Consider the following 19,867-nt stretch of genomic DNA (forward strand, 5'->3'; position numbering starts at 1 on the left):
ACATGTTGGACAAAACCCACTGAGTCGATGATGGCTCCGAAAGCCTTTTGGTTTGGGCCTGTGGACTTTTCCATGTGAATATTAAAGTCACCAAAAAATGTGAATATTATCTGCAGTGACTACAAGGTCCGATAGGAATTCAGGGAACTCAGTGAGGAACACTGTATATGGCCCAGGAGGCCTGTAAACAGTAGCTATAAAAAGTAATTGAGTAGGCTGCATAGATTTCATGACTAGAAGCTAAAAAGACGAAAATACAGTCGTTTTTTGGGGGGGTAAATTGAAATTTTATATCGTAAATGTTAGCAACACCTCCGCCTTTGCGGGATGCGTGGGGGATATGGTCACTAGTGTAAGCGAGAGGTGAGGCCTCATTTAACACAGTAAATTCATCAGGCTTAAGCCATGTTTCAGTCAGGCCAATCACATCAAGATTATGATCAGAGATTAGTTCATTGACTATAACTGCCTTGGAAGTGAGGGATCTAACATTAAGGAGCCCTATTTTGAGATGTGAGATATCACAGTCTCTTTCAATAATGACAGGAATGGAGGTCTTTTTTCCAGTGAGATTGCTAAAATGAACACAGCCATGTTTAGTTTTGCCCAATTTAGATCGAGACAGACACGGTCTCAATGACTGAGCTGACTACACTGTCTGTGCTAGTGGTAGACTCCACTAAGCTGGCAGGATGGCTAACAGCCTGCTGTCTGGCCTGCACCCTATCTCATTGTGGAGCTAGAGGAGTTAGAGCCCTGTCTATGTTGGTAGATAAGATGAGAGCACCGCTCTAGCTAGGATAGAATCCATCACTCCTCAACAGGCCAGGCTTGGTCCTGTTTGTAGGTGAGTCCCAGAAAGAGGGCCAATTATCTACAAATTATATATTTTGGGAGGGTCAGAAAACAGTTTTCAACCAGCGATTGCGTTGTGAGACTGCTGTAGAGCTCATCACTCCCCTTAACTGGGACGGGACCAGAAACAATTACTCGATGCCGACACATCTTTTTAGCTGATTTACACCCTGAAGCTATGTTTTTTTTTTTTTTTAATTTAAAATATTTTATTTTTGCATTTTCCAATTAAGAACATTCAAAACAAAAGTGAAAAGATATTAGACAACGATAGGACAAAGTGACAGTAACAGACGAGCGTAACAAAAAAATCATTATAATTATATATACAAACATACAATAAGAAAAAAATAATAACGACATTGGATCACCTGCCGTAGGCTACATATTATACATTACATGTGAAACATTGTGAGGATTATATATAGATTCAATTAATGAGATGTGGGGGGAGATTCTCCATATAATCAAAAGGTTGCCAAATTCTGTAAAATGTCTTTAACTTATTCCTCAAGCAGTAAGTGATTTTCTCCAAAGGGATACAACTATTAACTTCCGATAGCCACATTGCACCTGGCAGGGAGGAATCCAATTTCCATGTCAAGGCAATACATTTCTTGGCCCCCTGAAGCTATGTTGCGCTTGGTCTGACTGTTTCATCCTAACATCGTTGGTGTCGCCATCGCTACAGTCACCAGTTTTAGCCTTAGCCAGCACCATCTTCAGATTGGCCTTAACGTCGGTAGGCTTGCCACCTGGTAAACAGTGTATGATCGCTGGATGATTCGCCTTCATCTTAAGTCTAATACTGTGGGTAATGGAGTCGGCAATGACTAGGGTTTTCAATCTGTCAGAGCTAATGGTGGTAGGCTTCGGCGTCTCAGACCCCGTAACGGGAGGAGGAGAGACAAGAGAAGGCTCAGCCTCTGACTGCAACCCGTTTCTTAATGAGGAGAACTGGTTGAAAGTTTCTGTCGGCTGAATGAGCGACAGCGGTTGAGCATTCCTACAGCCTTTCCTTCCAGAAGCCATGAGAAAATTGTCCGGCTTCGGGGACTGTGCGAGGGGATTTATACTACTATCTGTACTTATTTGTGGCACAGACGCCATTTCATCCTTTCCTACACTTAAAATACCATTGCATCTGAAGCTGGGCTTGCAACACAGCTATCCTCACCATAAGGCGATCGTTCTCCTGTATATTATGAGTACAGCGACGAAGGCATAATGTTAATGTTACAATTTAGCTTCGGCTGGTTGAGGTCCTGACGAACCACGTCCAGATAAAGGGTCCGGTGTGAAAAAGTTGAATGAAAAAAGTTTCCCCTCTTTTTTATATTTTTTCAAATATAAAACAGTAATTAAAAAATACAAACCGTAAAGTTGGCAGGTAGCAAAGTAAGGTTAGCAACAAACCGCACAGGAGCACGTAAACAAGTCTACAAGTTGTACAGAAATCGTAGTCGACTTTTCTGTTATTTAAATCTGAAATCAGAACAGAAATAACTTCTACTAATCTAGAGGTACAGCTGTTTTAGTAACCACATCAACTACTTTGGTAACCCTTCATTTTACACATAGTGTCAATTTAGTCTTAGGAACCAAGGAAGTTAGTACTACATGAATTAGTACATACAAAGTCACAAAATGTAATTATATTGATAACTACAAGTAAGAAGGTAGGTATAACTCAGTACCAGTTAATAACTATACCTAGTAACTCCAAGGAACATACAAAGTCACAAAAGGTGACAAAACATATAGCAAAACATTTTTCCCAAAAGTAAGTACAAGTAAGAAAAAGCTTATTACTATATAAATACGTAGTCACACCAGTCTCTTTCAAAGTAATACCTAAGAATCACCAATGAACATACATGGTAATTTATAATGTATTACTATGTAAATACCAACCAAAATACCTTCTCCCGTTGTTTCTATGTACTTAACCTTTAGTTACCATGAATGTTCATAGTAACATCTTCCTTCACTCATGCTGCCAAACATACCCTCGTAAAACTGACCATCCTACCGGTCCTTGACTTCTGCGATGTCATCTATAAAATAGCCTCCAACACTCTCCTCAGCAAACTAGATGTAGTCTATCACAGTGCCATCCGTTTTGCCACCAAAGCCCCATACACTACTCACCACTGCGACCTATACGCTCTTGTTGGCTGGCCCTCGCTTCATACTCATCGCCAAACCCACTGGCTAAAGGTTATCTACAAGTCTCTGCTAGGTAAAGCCCCGCCCTATCTCAGCTCGCTGGTCACCATAGAAACACCCACTCAGAGCACGCGCTCCAGCAGGTATATCTCACTGGTCACCCCAAAAGCCAATTCCTCCTTTGGTCGCCTTTCCTTCCAGTTCTCTGCTGCCACTGACTGGAATGAACTGCAGAAATCACTGAAGCTGTGATTTCCCTCACTAGCTTTAAGAACCAGCTGTCAGAGCAGCTCACAGATCACTGCACCTGTTCATAGCCCATCTGTATACAGCCCATCTATCTACCTCATCCCCATACTGTATTTATTATTTATTTTGCTCCTTTTGCACCACAGTATCTCTACTTGCACATCCATCTTTTGCACATCTACCATTCCAGTGTTTAATTGTCATATTGTATTGCCTTAACTCCCTTATTTGACCTAGTTTGCACTCACTGTATATAGACTTTGTTTTATTTTTTTTACTGTATTATTGACTGTATGTTTAGTTCATTCCATGTGTAACTCTGTGTTGTTGTATATGTCAAACTGCTATGCTTTATCTTGGCCAGGTCGCAGTTGCAAATGAGAACTTGTTCTCAACTAGCTTACCTGGTTAAATAAAGGTTAAATAAAAAAATAAAAATAACAGGGCTGTAAAAATGAAGTAGTTTCTGTTTCCACGTGGATACAAAAAAGTCGAAGTCGTGTGGGATTCCATTCTGTGTGCGGACCCTAAAAACCACTCTGCAATCAAGATGATCCTGAGGAAGGTTGGTTGTCCAGGCTCATCTCAGAAGGCTGTGTTGAGTCCTGAGCTGACCCAGCAGTCCTTGTGGTGACCAGGATTGGCGCAGGGTGCTGTGCGGAGGCCAGTGCCAATGCCAGTCAGTTGTCCGAGTACCTTTCCTTCCCCCTGACAGAGGAGCAGTTGAAGGATAGCCTTCCTGTCAACCAGGAAGTGAGCCAACTCAAGAGGCCTAAACTGTTGTACCCAGAGCTAAACCAGCTGTTCCAGAATGCTGTGTAGCATGTGGAGGGCAGTGCAAAAGCCAGTCAGGTGTCCACGCACATTTGCTGGAAGGGGCTGAGGGATAGTCTCGATCAGGAACTAAGCCAGTCCAAGAGGCCTAAACTGGTTCTCAAGGACCCCAGCACATGCCTACAGAAGCAGCATCGACAGAGAAAGAGGCCCATCGTAAGATAAGGCATCTGGCAGCAGGGGGCACAAGAGAGCAGACAACAGCTTGTCCTTCTCCCATCTCCACAGAGAGCAGACAACCACAGTGAAGGAAGTGACAATTCGCCAAAATGCCTGAAAGAGGAAGGAGCATAGTCACTGATATTGACTCATTTTAATATGCACACATCAGATGTTAATTATATTTCAATTCAGTCAATTCAGGAAGTAAACAGAATTTCCAATTCTAATTGCGCTTGCGGAAAATTGAGGAAAATAATGTAATTGCAATAGGAATATCAGTTTACTTCCTGAATTTACTAAATTGAAAAGGAATTGATCCCAACCCTGGCACATATATCAGAATGTCTCTTGAGGATATACGTTTTGTTGAAAAATAAAGACTAGCTTAGGTGGAGGACTGCACACTAAACTGGACAGCCTCTGATAGTAATAAGGTGGTGCAGTACTTCCTCTGTACGCAGTGACTATAAAAACCAACTAGCAAATAAAAACAAATCATCCTGATCTCGAGTCAAGTAGACTCAGTTGGTAGAGCTTACCAACTGAGTCTCTCTGGATAAGAGTGTCTGCTGAAATGTAAAACTAATTTTTTCTGTGTTTAAAAAAATCCAAGTATATCAATAAATCTTCTTTGCAGTCACTAAATCGTAATGATCAAAATTGGAAGTACAACCTTCTATGCATATTTCACCAAAAATGTTATACACATCAAATTAAATATGATTCCTGATATTTAAAAATAATAATGAATAAGCACATTGTGTGCAGGATTCATTCATCGGTATCATCACAATTCAATTACATGTATTCAATACAAAGGTTTGTTTTCTCATAGTTTTATAGACTTGCCATTGGTGCACAGAAATACAATCTACAGTTGAAATAAGGAAAGGTGAATACAATGGAGGATAACAGTGCATTCGGAAAGTATTCAGACCCCTTATCTTGTTCCACATTTTGTAACGTTACTGCCTTATTCTAAATTGTATAAAATATTTTTTTCCCTCATCAATCCACACAAAATACCCCATAATGACAAAGCTAAATTATTCAGACCGTTTACTCAGGACTTTGTTGAAGCACCTTTGCCAGCGAAACAATCTTGAAACACCTAAATGTGGGGAGTTTCTCCCATTCTTCTCTGCAGATCCTCTCAAGCTCTGTCAGGCTGGATGGGGAGCGTCGCTGCGTGGCTATTTTCAGCTCTCTTCAGAGATGTAGGTATGTATAGAACTGGTTGTATGTTGCTGCATTTAGCAAAGTCACCTTGAGTGGGCACATAGTAAAGTTCTCTGAGTGGGGCCCCACTGTATGGATTACTGCCAGAGTGTTGTTGGCTGTCTTAGGTACGTGGTTGCACTGATGCAAAAACGGTTCAACTTTTGACAGCGTTTGCATGTATGACCCTTAGCTGGGCAATCTGGAGCTCTTGTAGCATGACGGGTAGATCCACAATTTCCACAGCGCCTCTACTGATGGACAATGGCTGCCGTTTTATGGGCTCCTAACCAATTGTGCTATTGTGTGTGTGTTATTTCTGACATAATGTTTCTGCCACCATCTCTTATGAACCAAAAAGAGCTTCTGGAACAGCGATTACTCACCTCGTACTGGACAAGGACATTTTTCTTTAATGAGTCGGACGCAAAGGATTTACTTCAGACATAGGACAAGGCCCAAATCCCTGTCATTCTCATGAGGAAGAGACGGAGATATAGGGGTCGTAGGTCGGGGTGCCTTGTGAGAATCCGACGTTGAGTGAGTAACCCGCCTCTACCATCAGTCCTATTAGCCAACGTGAAATCATTGGATAATAAACTGGATGAGCTCCGATCAAGATTATCCTACCAATGGGACATTATAAACTGTAATATCTTATGTTTCACTGAGTCGTGGCTGAACGACGACAAGGATAACATACAGCTGGCTGGGTTTTCTGTGCAATGGCAGGACAGAACGGCTGCCCCCAATAAGTCAAGGGGTGGCGGTCTGTGTCTATTTATCAATAACAGCTGGTGCAGTAAATCTAATATTAATGATGTCTTGAAGTTTTGATCACATGAGGCAGAGTATCTCATGATATGCTACAGACCACACTATTTACTAAGAGGGTTTTCATCTACTAAGACCGCACTCAACGAGCTGTATTCTGCCATAAGCAAACAGGAAAATGCTCATCCAGAGGCGGCGCTCCTAGTGGCCGGGGACTTTATAATGCAGGGAAACTTAAATCCGTTTCACCTCATTTCCACCAGTATGTTACATGTGCAACCAGAGGAAAAACAACTCTAGACCACCTTTGCTCCACACACAAAGACATGTTCAAAGCTCTCCCTCACCCTCCCTTTAGCAAATATGACAGTAACTCTATCCTCCTGATTCCTGCTTACAAGCAAAAACTAAAGCAGGAAGTACCAGTGACTCGCTCAATATGGAAGTGGTCAGATGACACAGATGCTAAGCTACATGACTGTTTTGCTAGCACAGACTGGAATATGTTCCGGGAGTATTCCAATGGCATTGAGGAGTACACCACAGTAACTGGCTTCATCAATAAGTGCATAGATGACGATGTCCCCACAGTGACCGTACGTACATACCCCAATCAGAAGCCATGGATTACAGGCAACATCTGTACTGAGCTAAAGGGTAGAGCTGCGTCTTTCAAGGAGCGGGACTCTAACCCGGACGCTTATAAGAAATCCCGCTATGCCCTCCGACGAACCATCAAACAGGCAAAGCTCCAATACAGGACTAAGATTGAATCCTACTACACCAGCTCCAATTCTTGTCGGATGTGGCAGGGCTTGCAAACTACTAAGGACAACAAAGGTAAGCAGAGCTGCCCAGTGACACAAGCCTACCAGATGAGCTAAATAACTTCTATGCGCACTTTGATGCAAGCAACACTGAAGCATGCATGAGAGCACCAGCTGTTTCGGACATAGCCGATGTGAGTAAGACCTTTAAACAGGTCAACTTTCAACAGACAGATTACCAGGACGTGTACTCTGAGCATGCGCTGACCAACTGGCAAGTGTCTTCACTGACATTTTCAACCTGACTGAGTCTGTAATTCAACATGTTTTAAGCAGACCACCGTAGTCCCTCTGCCTAAGATCACCAAGGTAACCTGCCTAAATGACTACTGACCCGTAGCACTCACATCTGTAGCCATGAAGTGCTTTGAAAGGCTGGTCATGACTCACATCAACAACATTATCCCAGAAACCCTAGACCCACTCCACAGATGACACAATCTCTATTGCACTCCACACGGCCTTTTCCCAACTGGACAAAAGGAACACCTACATGAGAATGCTATTCATTGACTACAGCTCAGCATTCAACACCATAGTGCCCTCAAAGCTCATCACTAATTTATGGACCTTGGGACTGAACACGTCCCTCTGCAACTGGATCTTGGACTACCTGACAGGCCGCCTCCAGGTGGTAAGGTTAAGTAACAACACATCTGCCACACTGACCCTCAACACAAGGGGCCCTTAGGGGTGCATGATCAGTCCCCTCCTGTACTCCTTGTGCATGTCCAAGCACGAATCCAACACCATCATTAAGTTTGCTGACGACACAACAGTGGTAGGCCTGATCACCGACAACGATGAGACAGCCTATAGTGAGGTGTCACACCCTGATCTGTTTCACCTGCCTTGTGCTTGTCTGCACCAAGTATCTCCTATTTGTTCCCATTACCTCCTGTGTATTAATACCAGCGTTTTCTGTTTGTCTGTTGCCAGTTCATCTTGCCCTGTCAAATCCTACCAGCTTGATCCTGTGTTTCCTGTGGCTAGTTTTTGTTTTCCTAGTCTTCCCAGTTCTGAACTTTCTGTCTGTCCTGACGCTGATCCTGCCAGCTGTTCTGTACCTGCCTGACTCTGATTTGGATTTTAACTCTTTGCCTGCCTTGACTTACCTTTTGCCTGCACCTTCTACTGTAATAAATTCAGAGACTCGTACTATCCACCTCCTGTATTTGCATCTGGGTCTTAGCCTGAGCCGTGAAAGGAGGAGTTCAAAGACCTGGCAGTGTGGTGCCAGGATAACAAACTCTTCCTCAACATAATCAAGACAAAGGAGAAGATTGTGGACTATGGGAAAAGGAGGGCTGAGCACTCCCCCGTTCTCATCGACGGGGCTGTAGTGGAGCAGGTTGAGAGCTTCAAGTTCCTTGGTGTCCACATCACCAACGAACTGTCATGGTCCAAATATACCAAGACAGTCGTGAAGAGGGCACGACAACGCCTATTCCCCCTCAGAAGACTGAAAAGATTTGGCATGGGTCCTCTGATCCTCTCCAGCTGCACTATCGAGAGCATCCTGACTGGTTGCATCACCGCCTGGTATGGCAACTGCTCGGCCTCCGACTGCAAGGTACTACAGAGAGTAGTGCGTACGGCCCAGTACATCACTGGGCCAAGCTTCCTGCCATCCAGGACCTCTATACCAGGCGGTGTCAGAGGAAGGCCCTAAGAATTGTGAAAGACTCCAGCCACCCTAGCCATAGACTGTTCTCTCTGCTACCGCACGGAAAGCGGTATCGGAGTGCCAAGTCTAGGTCCAAGAGGCTTCTTAACAGCTTCTACCCCCAAGCCATAAGACTCCTGAACAGCTAACCAAATGGCCAACCCCCTCCCATTTTTACGCTGATGCTACTCTCTGTTTATCATCTATCATATATAGTAATTTTACCTCTACCTACATGTACATATACCTCAATGACCTCGCAATGACCTCGACTAACCTGTGCTCCCGCACATTGACTCTGTACCAGTACCCCCCTGTATAGAGCCTGATTGCTGTTATTTTATTGTTGCTCTACTCTCTATTAGTTATTTTTCTTCCTTTTTTTCATTTTTATTTATTCATTGTGGAGTGATCTTGTGCTTCAGTCAGATTTTTCAAATGGAGGGCGAGGGAGAGCTTTGTATGTGTATCTGTGTGTGGAGTAAAGGTGATCTAGAGTTTTTTTCCCTCTGGTCGCACATTTAACAGGCTGATAGAAATGAGGAAAAAAGTATTTAAGTTTCCCTGCATTTAGGTCCCCGGCCACTAGGAGCGCAGCCTCTGGATGAGCGTTTTCTTATGATGGAATACAGCACTTTGAGTGCGATCTTAGTGCCAGCTTCGGTCTGTGGTAGTGTGTAGAGAGCTACGAAAATAGAGATCAAAAGTCTCTTGGTAGATAGTGTGGTATACAGCTTATCATGAGATACTCTACCTCAGGTGAATAAAACCTTGAGACTTCCTTAAATATCGTGCACCAGCTGTTGTTTACAAATATACATAGACCGCCACCCCAAATATACCGCCCCCCCACATATACCGCCACCCCATACCAGAGGCTGCTGTTCTATCCTGCCGATGCAGTGTGTAACCCACCAGCTGAATGTTAATCATGTTGTCATTCGGCCACAACTCAGTGAAACATAAGATATTACAGTTAATGTCCCGTTAGTAGGATATACGTGCTTTTAGCTCGTCCAATTTATTTTCCAGCGATTGTACGTTGGCCAGTAGTCAGGATGGCAAGGGCAGATCAGCCCCTCGTCAGCAGATCCTCACAAGGCCCCCGATCTCTTTCTGCTATGTCTTTTCCATCTCTTTCTCCTGCGAATGATGGGGATGTTAGGGTGTCTGGAGTAAATCCCTCTCATCCAGCTCATTAAGAGAAATTCTTTGTCCAGTTCAAGGTGAGTAATTGCTGTTCTGAGTTCCAGAAGCTCTTTTCGGTCATACGAGATGGTAGCAGCAACATTATGTACAAAATAAGTTTAAAAAATGTAAAAAAAACTAAGTAAATAGCACGGTTGGTTAAAAGCCCATGAAATGGCAGCCATCCTCTCCGGCGCCATCTTTACAAAAGTGTGTAGATTCAGTATAAATATGTGGGCATGTGTGTGTTTGTTGGAGTGTCAGTGTGAGTTGGGCCTTGTGTGTGTGTGTGTGTGATGTGTGCAATAACCAGCCTTTCAAAGCACTTCATGGTTACAGATGTGAGTGCTACAGGGTGGTAGTCATTGTGGCATGAAGCCGTAGAGTTCTTGGGAACAGGAATGATGGTACTCATCTTTAAGACATGTCCCAGTCTGTAATCTCCACAAGGAGAAGTTGAAAATTACAGTGAATATGCCAGCAAGCTGATCTGCAGATGCTCTAAGAAAGCGCCCTGGAATACAATCCAGCACCGTGGCCTTGCGAGTGTTGACCTGATTAAAGACCTTACACACATTGGCCTCAGTGAGCGAGACCCTTCAGTCCTCTGAGTTGGTGGGGGCCCTCACGCACTGTACGCCTGTTGTTATTGTCAAAGCGTGCATAAAATGTGTTGAGTTCATCTGGAAGAGAGGCATCGTTGGGAAGATCATGGCTGGGTCTTTTTTTTGTCATCCATAATGGACTGTAGCTCTTGCCAAATGCAGCGGGACTCGGAGAACGTGTAGTATGATTCCACCTTATTCCTATATTGTCCTTTTGCTCGTTTGACTCTGCAGAGGTTGTAGAGGGACTTCTTGTACTTGGTCCTGTTCCTACCAGCCGTAGCCTCAGGGTTATCTGCAATAGCCCTGTGTGTGGTAGCTTTGTCCTTTAGCTTAGTGCCAACCTCTGTGTTAATTGATTGGGGAAGCAATGAACCTTCACTATGGGGACAATGTCGCTGATGAATGTCCTTATGAAGCCAGTGACGGAGGTGGTTAGTTCGTCGACGTTATCGGCGCAGTCTTGGAACATATTCCAATCAGTGCTAGTAAAGCAGTCCTGTAACATAATCTCTGATTCTGCTGACCATTTCTCAATGGAGCGAGTCACGGTACTTCTTGTAAACAGGAAGCAGAATGATGGAGTCATGATCTGTTTTTCCGAATGATGGGTGAGGGAGGGCCTTGTATGCTTGCTTGTGGGAAGAGTTTATCGCCCCTAGTGGGGAAGGAGGCGTGTTGATGGAACTTAGGCATCACTTGTCTTAATGATGCGGAAGTAAAATTGTCAGAGACAAGAAAGGCAGTTTCCGGATGTAAGTTTTCCTGCTTGTCTATAGCCTGGTACAGTTTGTTACGTGCCAGCGTGTTATATTTATTGTCCTGAGGTGGAATGTTTACAACAGTCACGATAATAGCTGAAAACTCCCTCGGGAGTTAGAAGGCATTTGACCATCAAGTATTCCAAGACGGGTGAACAATGGGTCGAGACTACCACTGCGCTCGGGTCAGCAAACCATTTGTTGTAGATAAGAAGGGAAACCCCTCCCCTTCTCGATTTCCCTGACTCTACTCTCCTGTGAATGGAGAATCCATAGAGTTATTTATTTATTTCACCTTTATTTAACCAGGTAGGCCAGTTGAGAACAAGTTTTAATTTACAACTGCGACCTGGCCAAGATAAAGCAAAGCAGTGTGACACAAACAACACAGAGTTACACATGGGATAAACAAACGAACAGTCAATAACACAATAGAAACATCTATAGACAGTGTGGCTTCTTATATAGAAATGGGTCAGGCCTCTTGCTCAATAGCACAAAGCAGATCATTCAATCTATGTTCTTACTGGTTCTAGACTATGTTGAAATAATCTAAATGAATGCAGCGACCACTTCATTAAAAACTATAGATGCTTTTGACCGTAGACCATTTTGTTTTATAATGGGTACATGTTCATCGGGGTTTGTACAGAGTTGGGTAAATCAGCTCTTTGCTCCCCCTTACATGGGTAATAATCTCCAAGCTGCTCTAAACGTTGATGTTTTGGTGTCTCTAGGTTCATCTCTAGACTGGTGAATGAGGCCTGTTACAACTTTCTTACAAAGCCTTTCAAGGGAGTTTGTGAAACCATTCAGTCATGGATGTATGTAAAACATATTTAACACATATTGCAGGTTACAGAAGACTCCTGTTGTACTATGAATCCCCACTCATCCCTGTTAGATCTTGATGTGTTCGCTCTCTATGTATGTACATGTTTATAATCCACATAGTGTGAATATTGTTTTCCATAAAGTTAATAACCCCCTAAACCAAAATATGAAATTACCGCTTCCCCTATCGTTAAAGTGTGAGATACATTTTTAAAACCAGTGATTTAATTCAAAATATTTAGTACATACATTTTAACACACGTTATTATTCAAAATATTATTTCTTACAGGTAAAGGGTCCGGTTAGTCCTGACCATTATCCGTTTCGAATTCACCATCGCAAAGATGCTTGCCCGCTCCATCAAAACTCCGTAAGTTTTCCCTCCATGTGTAGATCAACCGTCCTGCATGTAAATCCTGGGTATGCCCACATCATTAATTAATAAGATGGGTAGAAAAATGTTTAGCCATAAGTAAAGGCCTTTCATAAAGAGGCTGTCATGATAAACCTAAATCTGAAATTACCTTTAGGATCTTTTCTTTGGGGGTTCTAATCTCCCCAGGTGTACATGCACTGAAAATTCTTAGGCTGGAGCCATCTGGAAGCTCTGTGCATGTACATATAAAGATAACTAAATAGGAAACTAGGCTGAGAAACACACACACACACACACCCACATATACACACACACATACCCATACACATACATACATTCCTTGTTTCTAACACACACACACACACACACACATTCCTGCTTCATAGATAGCAACCATAAGGACAATAAAACTGGGGGTGTGGGGCCATACTCTTTCAAAAGTTCAGAACCCCCCCAGTTCAACCAGGTCCCTAGACATCAATCAGCATGACAACTTCAAAGGATGCAATATAGAGATAAAATAACACACCCTCTAACACGTGACCACAGGAACAGGATGGCCTGGCAGGAGGCCCATATTTGGACATGTATACCATCATTGACACAGGGTCATAAATCTACTTTATTCTCTCTCGCGTGCTACGGGTGGGTGCTGCTATGGGGACCAGTGAGCTGAGATAAGACAGGGCTTTACCTAGCAAAGACTTATAGATGACCTGGAGCCAGTGGGATTGGCGACGAATATGAAGCGAGGGCCAACCAACGAGAGCATACAGGTCACAGTGGTGGGTAGTAGATGGAGCGTTGGTGACAAAATGGATGGCACTGTGATAGACTACATCCAATTTGAATGGGCAACTTTGCACAGTACGCACACATACAGTGCATTCAGAAAGTATTCTCACCCCTTGACTTTTTCCACGTTGGGTTACAAAGTGTGATTAAAATTGATTTAATTGTAGTTTTTGTCAAATATCTACACAAAATACTCTGTCAAATTGTAATAAATCTAAAAAACGTATGAAAAATAAAACACTAATATAGTTTGAATAGATTAATGTTCAACCCCTTGAGTCAATACGTTAGAAGCTTACAGCAGATTACAGCTGAGTTTTTCTGGGTAAATCTCTAAGAGCTTTCCACACCTGTATTGTACAACATTTGCCCAATATTATTTTCAAAATGTTTCAAGCTCTTTCAAGTTGATTGTTGCTAGACAACCATTTCCAGGTCTTGCCATAGATTTTCAATCAGATTTAAGTCAAAACTGTAACTCGGCCACTCAGGAACATTCACTGTTTTCTTGGTAAGCAACTCCATTGTGGTAAGCAACTCCATCAGGCCTTGTGTTTTAGGTTATTGTCCTGCTGAAAGGTGAATTCATCTCCCAGTGTCTGGTGGAAAGCAGACTGAACCAGGTTTTCCTCTAGGATTTTTCCTGTGCTTTAGCTTCATTCCATTTCTTTTTCATCCTAAAAACTCCCCAGTCCTTAACGATTACAAGCATACCCATTACATGATGCAGTCGCCACTATGCCTGAAAAAATGAAGTGTGCTACTCAATAATGTGTTTTATTGGATTTGCCCCAAACATAATACTTTGTTTGCAAGACAAAAAGTTAATTTGCTTTGCCACATTTTTTGCAGTATTACTTTAGTGCCTTGTTGCAAAAAGGATGCATGTTTTGGAACATTTTATTCTGTATTTTCATTTTGCCAATTAGTTAGTATCGTGGAGTAACTACAATGTTGTTGATCCATCCTCAGTTTTCTACTATCACAACCAATAAACTAACTGTTGGCTGTGTCCTTCCTCTCCGGAAGGACAGCAACTGAGTTTGGAAGAACGCCTGTATCTTTAGTTTTTTTTACCCCTTTTTCTCCCCAATTTCGTGGTATCCAATTGGTAGTTACAGTCTTGTCTCATTGCTGCAACTCCCATACGGACTCGGGAGAGGCGAAGGTCCTCCGAAACACAACCCAACCAAGCTGCACAACTTCTTGACACAATGCCCGCTTAACCCAGAAGCCAGCCGCACCAATGTGTCAGAGGATACACCGTACATCTGGCGACCGTATCAGCATGCACTGCGCCCGGCCATCGCTAGTGCGCGATGGGACAAGGATATCCCTGCCGGCAAAACCCTCCCCTAAACCGGACGATGTTGGGCCAATTGTGCGCCGCCCCATGGTTCTCCCGGTCGCAACAGAGCCTTGACTCAAACCCAGAATCTCTAGTGGCACAGCTAGCACTGCCTTAGACCACTGCGCCACTTGGCAGGCCCACCTGTATCTTTGTCGTAACTGGGTGTATTGATACACCATCCAAAGTGTAATTAATAACTTCACATTGCTCAAAGGGATATTCACTGTCTGCTTTTTTTTAAATATAGGTGCCCTTTGTGAGGCATTGGAAAACCTCCCTGGTCTTTGTGGTTGAAATTCACTGCTTGACTGAGGGACCTTACAAGCATCTGTATGTGTGGGGTAAAGTGAAAAGCTTGTTAGTAAACAATTATGTTAAACACTTTTGCATACAGAGTGAGTCCATGCAACTTGTGACTGTAACGGTTTTCCTCCTCTTCTGAGGAGGAGTAGGAAGGATCGGACCAATATGCAGCGTGGTAAGTGTTCGTCATTTTAATCAATAGCATTGAACACTAAAAATACAAAATAACAAAAAGAACAACCGAAACAGTTCCGTCTGGTAAACTACATACAAAGATAGAAAACAACTATCCCAAAAACATAGTGGGAAAACAGGCTGCCTAAGTATGGTTCTCAATCAGAGACAACGATAAACAGCTGCCTCTGATTGGGGACCATACCAGGCCAAACACAGAAATACAAAAACATATAACACATAGAACGCCCACCCCAACTCTCGCCCTGACCAAACTAAAATAGAGACTAAGGTCAGGTCGTGACAGCCCCCCTCCCCTTCCCCCAAAGGTGCGGACTCCGGATGCAAAACCCAAACCCATAGGGGAGGGTCTGGGTGGGCATCTGTCCGCGGTGGAGGCTCTGGCGCGGGACATGGACCCCACTCCACCATAGTCTTGGCCCACTTAAGTGGCGCCTTTGGAGCGGCGATCCTCGCCGCCGACCTCGGACTGGGGACCCTTTTAGCTGGCCCCGAATAGATGGGAGACTCCGGCAGCGCCGGACAGGCGGGAGACACAGAGTGAAGGGTGACTCCGTCAGTTCCGAAGTTAAGGGCGACTCCGGGAACCCTGGAGTGAAGGGCGGCTCTGGCAGCTCCTGACTGACGGGCGGCTCTGGCAGCTCCTGACTGACGGGCGGCTCTGGCAGCTCCTGACTGACGGGCGGCTCTGGCAGCTCCTGACTGACGGGCGGCTCTGGAAGCTCCTGACTGACGGGCGGCTCTGGAAGCTCCTGACTGACGGGCCAGTGGCAGCTCCTGACTGACGGGCGGCTCTGGCAGCTCCTGACTGACGGGTGGCTCTGGCAACTCCGGACAGAAGGGCAGCTCTGGCAGCTCCGGACAGGAGGGCAGCTCTGGCAGCTCCGGACATGAGGGAGAACCTGGAGGGAGGAGATGGACACCTACAAAAGGCCTGGTGCGTGGAGGAGGCACCGGATGGACCGGGCTGTGGGGGAGCACTGGAGCTCTGGTGCGCAGCCTTGTCACCACTAGTCCAGGCTGGATGACCACTTTACAGTGCCTTGCGAAAGTATTCGGCCCCCTTGAACTTTGCGACCTTTTGCCACATTTCAGGCTTCAAACATAAAGATATAAAACTGTATTTTTTTGTGAAGAATCAACAACAAGTGGGACACAATCATGAAGTGGAACGACATTTATTGGATATTATTTATTTTTTTAACAAATCAAAAACTGAAAAATTGGGCGTGCAAAATTATTCAGCCCCCTTAAGTTAATACTTTGTAGCGCCACCTTTTGCTGCGATTACAGCTGTAAGTCGCTTGGGGTATGTCTCTATCAGTTTTGCACATCGAGAGACTGACATTTTTTCCCATTCCTCCTTGCAAAACAGCTCGAGCTCAGTGAGGTTGGATGGAGAGCATTTGTGAACAGCAGTTTTCAGTTCTTTCCACAGATTCTCGATTGGATTCAGGTCTGGACTTTGACTTGGCCATTCTAACACCTGGATATGTTTATTTTTGAACCATTCCATTGGAGATTTTGCTTTATGTTTTGGATCATTGTCTTGTTGGAAGACAAATCTCCGTCCCAGTCTCAGGTCTTTTGCAGACTCCATCAGGTTCTTCCAGAATGGTCCTGTATTTGGCTCCATCCATCTTCCCATCAATTTTAACCATCTTCCCTGTCCCTGCTGAAGAAAAGCAGGCCCAAACCATGATGCTGCCACCACCATGTTTGACAGTGGGGATGTTGTGTTCAGTGTGATGAGCTGTGTTGCTTTTACGCCAAACATAACGTTTTGCATTGTTGCCAAAAAGTTCAATTTTGGTTTCATCTGACCAGAGCACCTTCTTCCACATGTTTGGTGTGTCTCCCAGGTGGCTTGTGGAAAACTTTAAACTACACTTTTTATGGATATCTTTAAGAAATGGCTTTCTTCTTGCCACTCTTCCATAAAGGCCAGATTTGTGCAATATACGTCTGATTGTTGTCCTATGGACAGAGTCTCCCACCTCAGCTGTAGATCTCTGCAGTTCATCCAGAGTGATCATGGGCCTCTTGGCTGCATCTCTGATCAGTCTTCTCCTTGTATGAGCTGAAAGTTTAGAGGGACGGCCAGGTCTTGGTAGATTTGCAGTGGTCTGATACTCTTTCCATTTCAATATTATCGCTTGCACAGTGCTCCTTGGGATGTTTAAAGCTTGGGAAATCTTTTTGTATCCAAATCCAGCTTTAAACTTCTTCACAACAGTATCTCGGACCTGCCTGGTGTGTTCCTTGTTCTTCATGATGCTCTCTGCGCTTTTAACGGACCTCTGAGACTATCACAGTGCAGGTGCATTTATACAGAGACTTGATTACACACAGGTGGATTGTATTTATCATCATTAGTCATTTAGGTCAACATTGGATCATTCAGAGATCCTCACTGAACTTCTGGAGAGAGTTTGCTGCACTGAAAGTAAAGGGGCTGAATAATTTTGCACGCCCAATTTTTCAGTTTTTGATTTGTTAAAAAAGTTTGAAATATCCAATAAATGTCGTTCCACTTCATGATTGTGTCCCACTTGTTGTTGATTCTTCACAAAAAAATACAGTTTTATATCTTTATGTTTGAAGCCTGAAATGTGGCAAAAGGTCGCAAAGTTCAAGGGGGCCGAATACTTTCGCAAGGCACTGTAGCCCGGACCCTCCAGAGTGCAGGCACAGGTTGAACCGGGCGTTGGGTGAGCACTGGAGATCTGGTGCATAACACTCGCACCTCTCCCTTAGGCTCAATGCCCACATTCGCCGGCATGGGCGGAGCGCAGGCATAGGGCGCACTGCACCCTCCCAGCGCCCCGGAGACACAGCACGCAGAGCCGGCGCAGGATACCCTGGGCCGAAACGGCGTACCGGAGACTAAACATGCTGAGCCGGCACAATACGCCCTGCCTGGATGTCCACCCTCGCATGGCACTTGCGGCGGGCTGGCCTATAGTGCACCGGGCAATGAGCGTGTACTGGCGACACCGCATAACAAGGTGCCTGACCAGTACTCCGCTTCTTCCAGTAAGCACGGGGAGTTGGCTCAGGTCTATTGCCTGACTCCGCCAATCTCCCCGTGTGCCTCCCCCCCCAAAAAATGGGGGGGCTGCCTCTCATGCCTGTTGCACTGCCTTACCTCACATCACCGCCGCTCAGCTCTCGCTGCCTCCATTTCTTCCTTGGGGCGGCGATATTCCCCAGCCTGTGCCCAGGGTCCCTTGCCTTCCAGTATCTTCTCCCAAGTCCAGGAGTCCAGAACCGTCTGCTCCTGGTTACCACGCTGCTTGGTCCTTTTTTGGTGGTGGGTAGTTCTGTAACGGTTTTCCTCCTCTTCTGAGGAGGAGTATGAAGGATCGGACCAATATGCAGCTTGGTAAGTGTTCGTCATTTTATTAAACTGAACTGAAAACTAAAATACAAAGTAACAAAAATAATAACCGAAACAGTTCCGTCTGGTAACTAAAACAAAGACAGAAAACAACTACCCACAAATCATAGTGGGAAAACAGGCTGCCTAAGTATGGTTCTCAATCAGAGACAACGATAAACAGCTGCCTCTGATTGGGAGCCATACCAGGCCAAACACAGAAATACAAAACCATAGAACACATAGAATGCCCACCCCAACTCACGCCCTGACCAAACTAAAATAGAGACATTAAAAAGGAACTAAGGTCAGGACGTGACAGTGACATGTTAAATACATCTATGATGTATTTTCATCTATGAATTTGCAAAAATACCACATAATGTATTGTGTGTAAGCCAGTGACAAAAAAAAATGTATCTAAATGTAATCAATTTTAAATACTGCTTGTAACACAACAAAAGTATAAAAAGTGAATTAAGGGGTGTGAATACTTTCTGAAGGCACTGTAGGTATCTAACCGTAACAGTCTCTGCATGGTGTCAGGTAGGGTAGGCTATGCCCCAAACGGCCAAAGCTTACTTGAGAAAGTGAAGAAGTGGCTGTACTGATGTCAGAGCAAACCAGTCTTTGGTAAATGAATGCTTTGTTACATGAAATGTTAGTTTGGCCACACATAATACATCACAAGAAAGGCTTTAAAATAAAATAAAAATTACCCTTAGCTGGTATGCTTTATTAGTAAACATATGTATGTATATAGGCCTACAGAAGAATGGTTGGTTGGATGTGAGGACTGGTTTCCTGGACACAGATTAAACTCATTTCAATTGAGATTCTGCATTGAACTTGCTTTTTAGTCCAGGATATGGCCTGATCGGTATCCGGGAAACTGTGCATAAATGACAATATCAAGTAAAAATGTGGAAATAAGTGAGAGTAAAGTCTGTACATACAGCATGTATTTGAGCCAGATTGCCCAATAGAAACAGACAATAGATACAACCTTTCATGCTGTGGTAATTTACCTCAGTAGATTTTCAATTTTATATCATTTCAGTTATGCCTTCATGATAAATTATCAAATGCTGTTCCTTTGAGTATATAACTTCGGAGATAGAGATAATCAAACAAGAATAAAGTCTCCTTTTAGATGAATGTGGATTGTGTTGTCAAGATATTTACAAAAAGCAGTATATGAAATAGAAAAATAGCAAGCTAAATACTAGATTGAGGAATGTTTAACTGTTCATAGCGTATTGTGTTTTACATAAACCTCTAGAAATATTTCATAAAATATAGTATTTGTTATGATTATCAAAAAG

The sequence above is a fragment of the Oncorhynchus clarkii genome, chromosome 13 (assembly GCF_045791955.1).
Source record: "Oncorhynchus clarkii lewisi isolate Uvic-CL-2024 chromosome 13, UVic_Ocla_1.0, whole genome shotgun sequence".
Taxonomy (NCBI): Eukaryota; Metazoa; Chordata; class Actinopteri; order Salmoniformes; family Salmonidae; genus Oncorhynchus; species Oncorhynchus clarkii.